The 6,179-nt window shown below is 46.4% G+C and overlaps 1 pseudogene across 1 annotated transcript; it reads left to right on the top strand.

The window, feature by feature from the left end:
* The first annotated feature begins 1,161 nt into the window (after positions 1-1,161).
* Positions 1,162-1,805, top strand: LOC311600354 (small ribosomal subunit protein eS8-like; annotated as a pseudogene). The gene has a single exon. The product of its transcript is annotated as a small ribosomal subunit protein eS8-like (transcript).
* The last annotated feature ends 4,374 nt before the right edge of the window (positions 1,806-6,179 follow it).

Below are 6,179 nucleotides of genomic sequence, written 5' to 3'. Positions count from 1 at the left end.
ACAGTGATCAGCCGGCCGACTGCCCCTGGATAACATCGAGGATGTGGCCGGCTCCGAGGACTTTTCTCCCCCGAGGAAGCTGTGGGCATTAGAAAAGCCGCTCTGAGGAGGCAGCACGTTCTGGACCGTGACCAGTACCCTGCGTTACCACCAGAGCCTGAGTCTTCAAGGAGCATGGCCATATGACCCATCTAGTACCCAGGGCCTGGGCTCAGTGCATGCTCACTGCGGCTGTTGTAGTTAGGCTGACAGCAAGTCAGCCCCACCCACTGTCCCAGATGAGGTCCTTGAAGTGACCTCTCTCTACCTCCCACCCGAGTCTAGTCACAGGGCCTGTCACCGTAGGTTTCACAGTTCTTCCCCTCACTCCCAGATGGTGCCAGCACGTGACCGGCACCCAGAAAGGCTTCACGGTTGACTCCAGGACCCACAGCTGACTCCCTCCAGCAAGAGCAGGAAGCACTCTTAACCCCTGAGCCGTCACTCCAGCTTCCAGGTGACTATTATACGAGGTTCTGATTTTTCAATTGGCGGTGACAGTGACTGGCAGCCCCTGTGGTGGGTCTGCGTTGCCTCTTGGAGAGGCGTACATGATTTAGGCCCAAACTTGAGACATCGATGAATATCAAGCCGAACTCTGCGTACTTTCGACTGCTTAAGCAAATATTTGTCGGTCAACTAGTATGTATGTTCCTGGCATACTTCTAAATGCCATGGCTGAAAATTCCTGGCTCATTTGCCTTTCTCTTTGCCCTGTATGCCCTATGCAGCTTTATTACTTCTGGGACCTGTTCAAATGACTGCTCTCTCCCTCCCTTCCCCTGCCCCCCGACCCCCTGCTGCCACTGCAATCCTTGTCCCTTTATTTCGCATCATTATTATTGCCTGCCGTATGGATGTGTTTACTGAACACACTTCCCCAGCAAGATACACTCGTCATAAGAGCAGGGGTGGTGACTTATTGAAAGATCTGCTCTGCACTGATGACCCCCAGGGTGCCAACTAGAGATGATTAAAAAAAAAAAAAAGCAGCAAGGACTAAGGTGGGTATACTCATCAGACAAACCATTTAAATGTCCCACTAAAAATACAAAACAAAAACAAAATAACAAAAAAAAAAAAAGAGGAGGAGGAGGAATTCTTTCTAGCCTTCGCCGAGCAATGAGCATCTCTCGGGACAACCGGCACAAGCGTGGCAAAACCGGGGCCAAGAGAACGCCTTACCCCAAGAAGTAGAAGTACTTGCCGGCCTGGCCTGCTGCCCACACTAAGATTGGCCCTCGCGGCACGTACACAGTCTGAGGCGGCAGTTAGAAGTACCATGCCCCGAGATCGGATGTGGGGACCTTTTCCTGGGGCTTCGAGTGCTGTACTCCCAAAACAAGGATCACTGATGTTGCTACAATGCATCCAATAACGAGCTTGTCCACACCAGGATCCTGGTGAAGAACTGCATGGTGCTTATTGACAGCACCACACACTGACAGTGGGAAGCCCCACTGTGCACTGACCCTGGGCCGCAAGCAAGAAAGGGGCCAAGCTGACTCCCGAGGAGGAAGAGATATTAAAAAAAAAAAAGAAAAAGAAAGAAAGAAAGAAAGATCAAAGAAAATTCAGAAGAAAAACTATGAGAGGAAAAAGAACGCCAAAGTCAGCAGTCTTCTGGAGGAGCGGCCCAGCAGGGCAAGCCTCTTGCCTGTATTGCCTCAAGACCAGGCCAGTGTGGCAGAGCAGACGGCTAAGTGCTGGAGCACAAGGAGCTGGGGTTCTATCTGAGGAAGATCAAAGCCTGGAGAGGCAAATAAACCATTCCTGGCTCATGGGGGAGGGGGAGAAGGAGGGATTCTTATACTAAGAAAGAGAATAAAAATCTGTCATCTAATCAAATTCTTACAGATGACATTCAAATTATATGAAACAGAGGGCTGGAGAGACAGTGGCTCAACAGTGAAGAGCACTGGCTGCTCTTTAAGAGAACTTGGGGTTCAGCTTCCGGCGCCACATGGCAGCTCACTGTGTCCATAATCCTATTTCCAGGGAACGTGGTGCCATCTTTGGACCTCTGCAGGTACCTGGCATGCGCAAAGACATGGTATGCTTATATACACATAATTTCGAAAAGTTTTACGAAACAAATACTTTAAAATAAGTATGTTTAAGGTACTCAACTTGATAACAGAAGGAGCAATTTTTGTAAAGTTCAGAAATATGACATTCAACCAGGAGCAAACTAGAGATAACCTTAGCAATGCAAAAGCATTGGAAAATCTGATCTAAAGATCAATTGAAAAGTTACTATTGAGTTTGAAGTTAGTAGGAAAAAATTAGCCTAGACCATATCTCATAAAAATCAATAATTAAAAAGGGCTAATTAAGAAAAATGAATGACTTTAAAAAGTTTCACTACCTTAACGCCAGAACAGAGAAATAGTATTTGGAAGATAAAGCCAAAGATTTCTCAGACTGAAAAAGGTGTGACTTCTTCCTCATGAGGGGTGTATTAAAGGTATCATGCAAAGTAAATAAAAATAAGTCTACCTGTGCAAATGCCACAGGACGTATAAGATGCCTAGACAACTGGGAAAATCGGTACAGAGAAAAGATAAACAACACTTAAGGGCTCATCCATCAGTCTGCCAGCCCACATCCCTGAAGCCACAATACCTGCCAGAAGACAATGGAAGCGTAGCTTAAAAACCCCTGCGTTTACATGCCACTAAATTATCATTCAGGAACAAGGACAAAATAAAGATATTTTAAGACACACAGAGACCGAGAGGATTTACCTCCCACAGATGTCATTACAAGAGAAAGTCATTCACCAAGAAGAGAAATGGGCCTGGAAGGAAGTCGTGGGATGCAACAAACAGCAGTGAGCATAGACACAGACAAAACGTTAGGGGATTTATTAGCCTCCAACTTCAGAGAGGTTTTGTGACTAAAGGAAGGTAAAATAAAAGCTCAAAAGAGACAGTGAAAACATAGGTAGTGTTTGTTTGCTGAGTAAACCAAACCAGTGCTCATAAGGCAATAGAAACGTTATTATTATTTTTTTTTTTGGCAGTGCCAAGATAATTTGTAGTTAAGAACATGTATTAAAAATGTAAAGGTTGGGCCTGGAGAGATGGCTCAGAGGCTAAAGGCACTGGCTGCTCTTCCAGAGGTCCTGAGTTCAATTCCTAGCGACCACATGGTGGGTCACAACCATCTGTAATGAGACCTGGTGCCCTCTTCTGGAGTGGGGCTGTACACGTGGGCAGAGTACTGTATATACATAATAAATAAATCTTTTTTAAAAATGTAAAAGTTGAAGATGGGGTGATGGCTTGGTTGGTAAAGCACCTGCCACAGAAGTGTGGGGACTTTTGATCCCCAGAACCCACACAGACCTGGGTGCAGTAGTGCACAGAGGACAAGTGCACACAACACCCACAAGCAACCAAAAACTAAAGGTCCATGGTTGAAAGAGAAGGCATACGGTCTTTATATTCCAAGGCAGAGGAAGAAATGTGGAAAACTTTTGATCAACCCAACAGGAAGCAGGCTAGGAAAAAATGAAGCAAAAAAGGCTCAGGGATACAAGTAGCTATGTAAGGTGGAAGTAAAGTAAATATATTGATCATTAATACTAACTGATTGGATTTACTTAATGTATTGGTCATCAATACTAAACCGATCAGATTTGCTTAGCTGTTTTTTTTAAACCCAGGACTATTCTATTTATAAATACACTAAAAGAAAACCATAAAGTAAGAGAAAAAAACAAAACAAAACAACAACAGGGAAAAGAGGTATCACAAAATACTAACCAAATGCAGTTGATACGAGTCAATTTCAATTAGTCCTTGTAGTAGTCAAAGGAACAATATACAAAGATTTAAATTCCACATCTTGCGTATAAAAACACAGCTGTAATTACTAGAAGCAGTTGACGGTCATGTTAGGAGATTGCTTGTCATGTGCAATGGGTCATTTTGTTTTGGTCAGTTCTTGGCTCACAAGTCCCTCCCCAGGGCACACCACTAAACTCAGTAGGTCAGCAGATCCTCACACCAGAGAGGCCTGATTCCTGTCCTAGGGGGAAGAAAGCTGTCCAGAGGCCTCCGAGCAGGCCAGCCTTGCTGCCTCTCCCCACCGTCTGCAACAGTCATGTCTGTGAAAACACTAAAGGCCTGGGTTCAGGAGCTTCCAGAAGGATGTGTGTGTGTGTGTGTGTGTGTGTGTGTGTGTGTGTGTGTGTGCGCGCACGCGCCCGCACGTGCGCGTGGAAGCTCTGAGCCCTCTCCTAATACCTCATCCCGTGCATGTCTTCATCTGGCGTGTCCTTTATAATATTTGTTTCAGTAAACCGATAAACTTTTCTCTGAGTGTCATGAACCTCTCATGCAAATTAGTGTAACTCAAGGCTGACACCATGAGAATCCTGACTTACAGGCAGTTGATGGGGAAAATATGGTTTGAAAAAAAAAAAACCAGCCCTAGGCTTGTGCTTCCCGTATGAAGCTAAGGTCGGGGAGGGTTCTCTGAGACTGAGGCCCTGATGTGAGGCTACAACACTTTCTCTAGGTAGATCCTGTCAGAACTGAGCGGCTGTTCAGAGGACAACCCCCTGGTGTCTATTGAAGGGTTGTTTGCTTAGTATGTGGCAGAACCCCTCCTGCCTCCTGTGTCAGAAGTGATCTGTTCTGTGAGTGTACAGAAGGAGACAAGGAGTTTACGTCCGCTTTCCCTTCTGTGTCTTGAGAATAATAGCTCAAGTCAACAAGTTGACAGGGGACCCAAGGGATATATTTAGAAGTCTGAACAAAACAGGGGATGTGTGCTCCTTTGAAAATCATAAGAATTATTTTTGATTGACACCTTGCAGTTTCATTTTGTTTAGAGTTTGCACCACTGAAGCTGGACGCACATCTACAAAGACAAAGAAAACCAAAGAGGAGCTAACAGTGATGGTGTTTTAGAAGCTGGGAAGGAGACCGGCAGGAAGCTACTGGCTTGGCAGATGGAGAACTCCATATCCAAACAGACAGTGATTGGGTGGGATGCCCTCCCCTGCCACAGCATCCTCAGAAGGCCAAAGAACAGGCAGGACTAGCTGCTTCTGTGGTGGGACCGACTGGACTGGTAGCTAGGAAGCAGCGAGCACCTCACCCTACTCTGGCAGAAGTCTGGACTAAGAGAAAGCAGCTGTGAGGGTGTAAAGGTTACAGCCATTGAGAAGCGTCTTAAGCTAACGCACATGTCACAGGTGCTAAAACCGGTTGGTCTTCATCCCCACTTCCCAAGAAGAAAGAGCAGCTACGAATGTGGGTGTGACGAGGCCTGGAGACCCGGCACTTGGAAGGTGGGTGCAAGAGGATCAGGACTCAAAGTCATCTTCGGCTCTACAATGCGTTTGAGGCTAGCCTGGGCTCTATGAGACAGTGCCTCAAACATACAAACAAGAAAAGAGAAAGATCGTCTGCTTGCAGTGGGGTATACCAAACAGTCTATTTATGCTCACACCATCTCACCTCCTGCCCCCACCCCCTCCACCCAACCCACACGGCACACACCTGTGCAGCTTCCAGTCTGAGCCATGAGCTGACAACTAATGACCATGAACATCTGAAGAAAAGACCCTACCACACACCAAAACTGTGTGAAATACACGAGTGCACGTGCATGCACACACAGAGAGAGAGAGAGAGAGAGAGAGAGAGAGAGAGAGAGAGAGAGAGAGAGGAGGGAGGGAGGGAGGGAGGGAGAAATAATAAAAAAACAAACTTTTAAAACAGGTAAAAAAAATAATATTTTAAAAATTGAACTATTATATACACTGCAGGCACATGGTTTACCGCTGAGCTACAGGCACAGCTGAGTACTCCTGAGCTCAGAGCAGGGTGCACTTCTGTTTCTCACCGACAGGTGGAGCAGATCCAATGCCGGCGCACACTCTGGAGTTCGGTGCCATGGGAACTAAGAGAGGGGTGGGGAGAGGGTGGGGGATGGGGAGGGGGCGAGGAAGGACATCAGAAAGGCATCAAGGAATGCCGGGAGCTGTGAGTTGTTCTGCTTCTACTCAGCTCCCCTTTGAGAGAGACACTGACTCTGTAGCTGCTAAATCTCAGGAGCTCTGGTTCAGGGGCTCCTGGGAGTCAAATTAGAAGCTCTGTCCTTGGGAGAAGCTGAGGAAAATG

The sequence above is a fragment of the Acomys minous genome (assembly GCF_964271855.1).
Source record: "Acomys minous genome assembly, chromosome: 6".
In the NCBI taxonomy this organism is placed as follows: domain Eukaryota; kingdom Metazoa; phylum Chordata; class Mammalia; order Rodentia; family Muridae; genus Acomys; species Acomys minous.
Note: the sequence above shows the minus strand (reverse complement) of the source record. Positions and strands in the feature narration are given on the sequence as shown.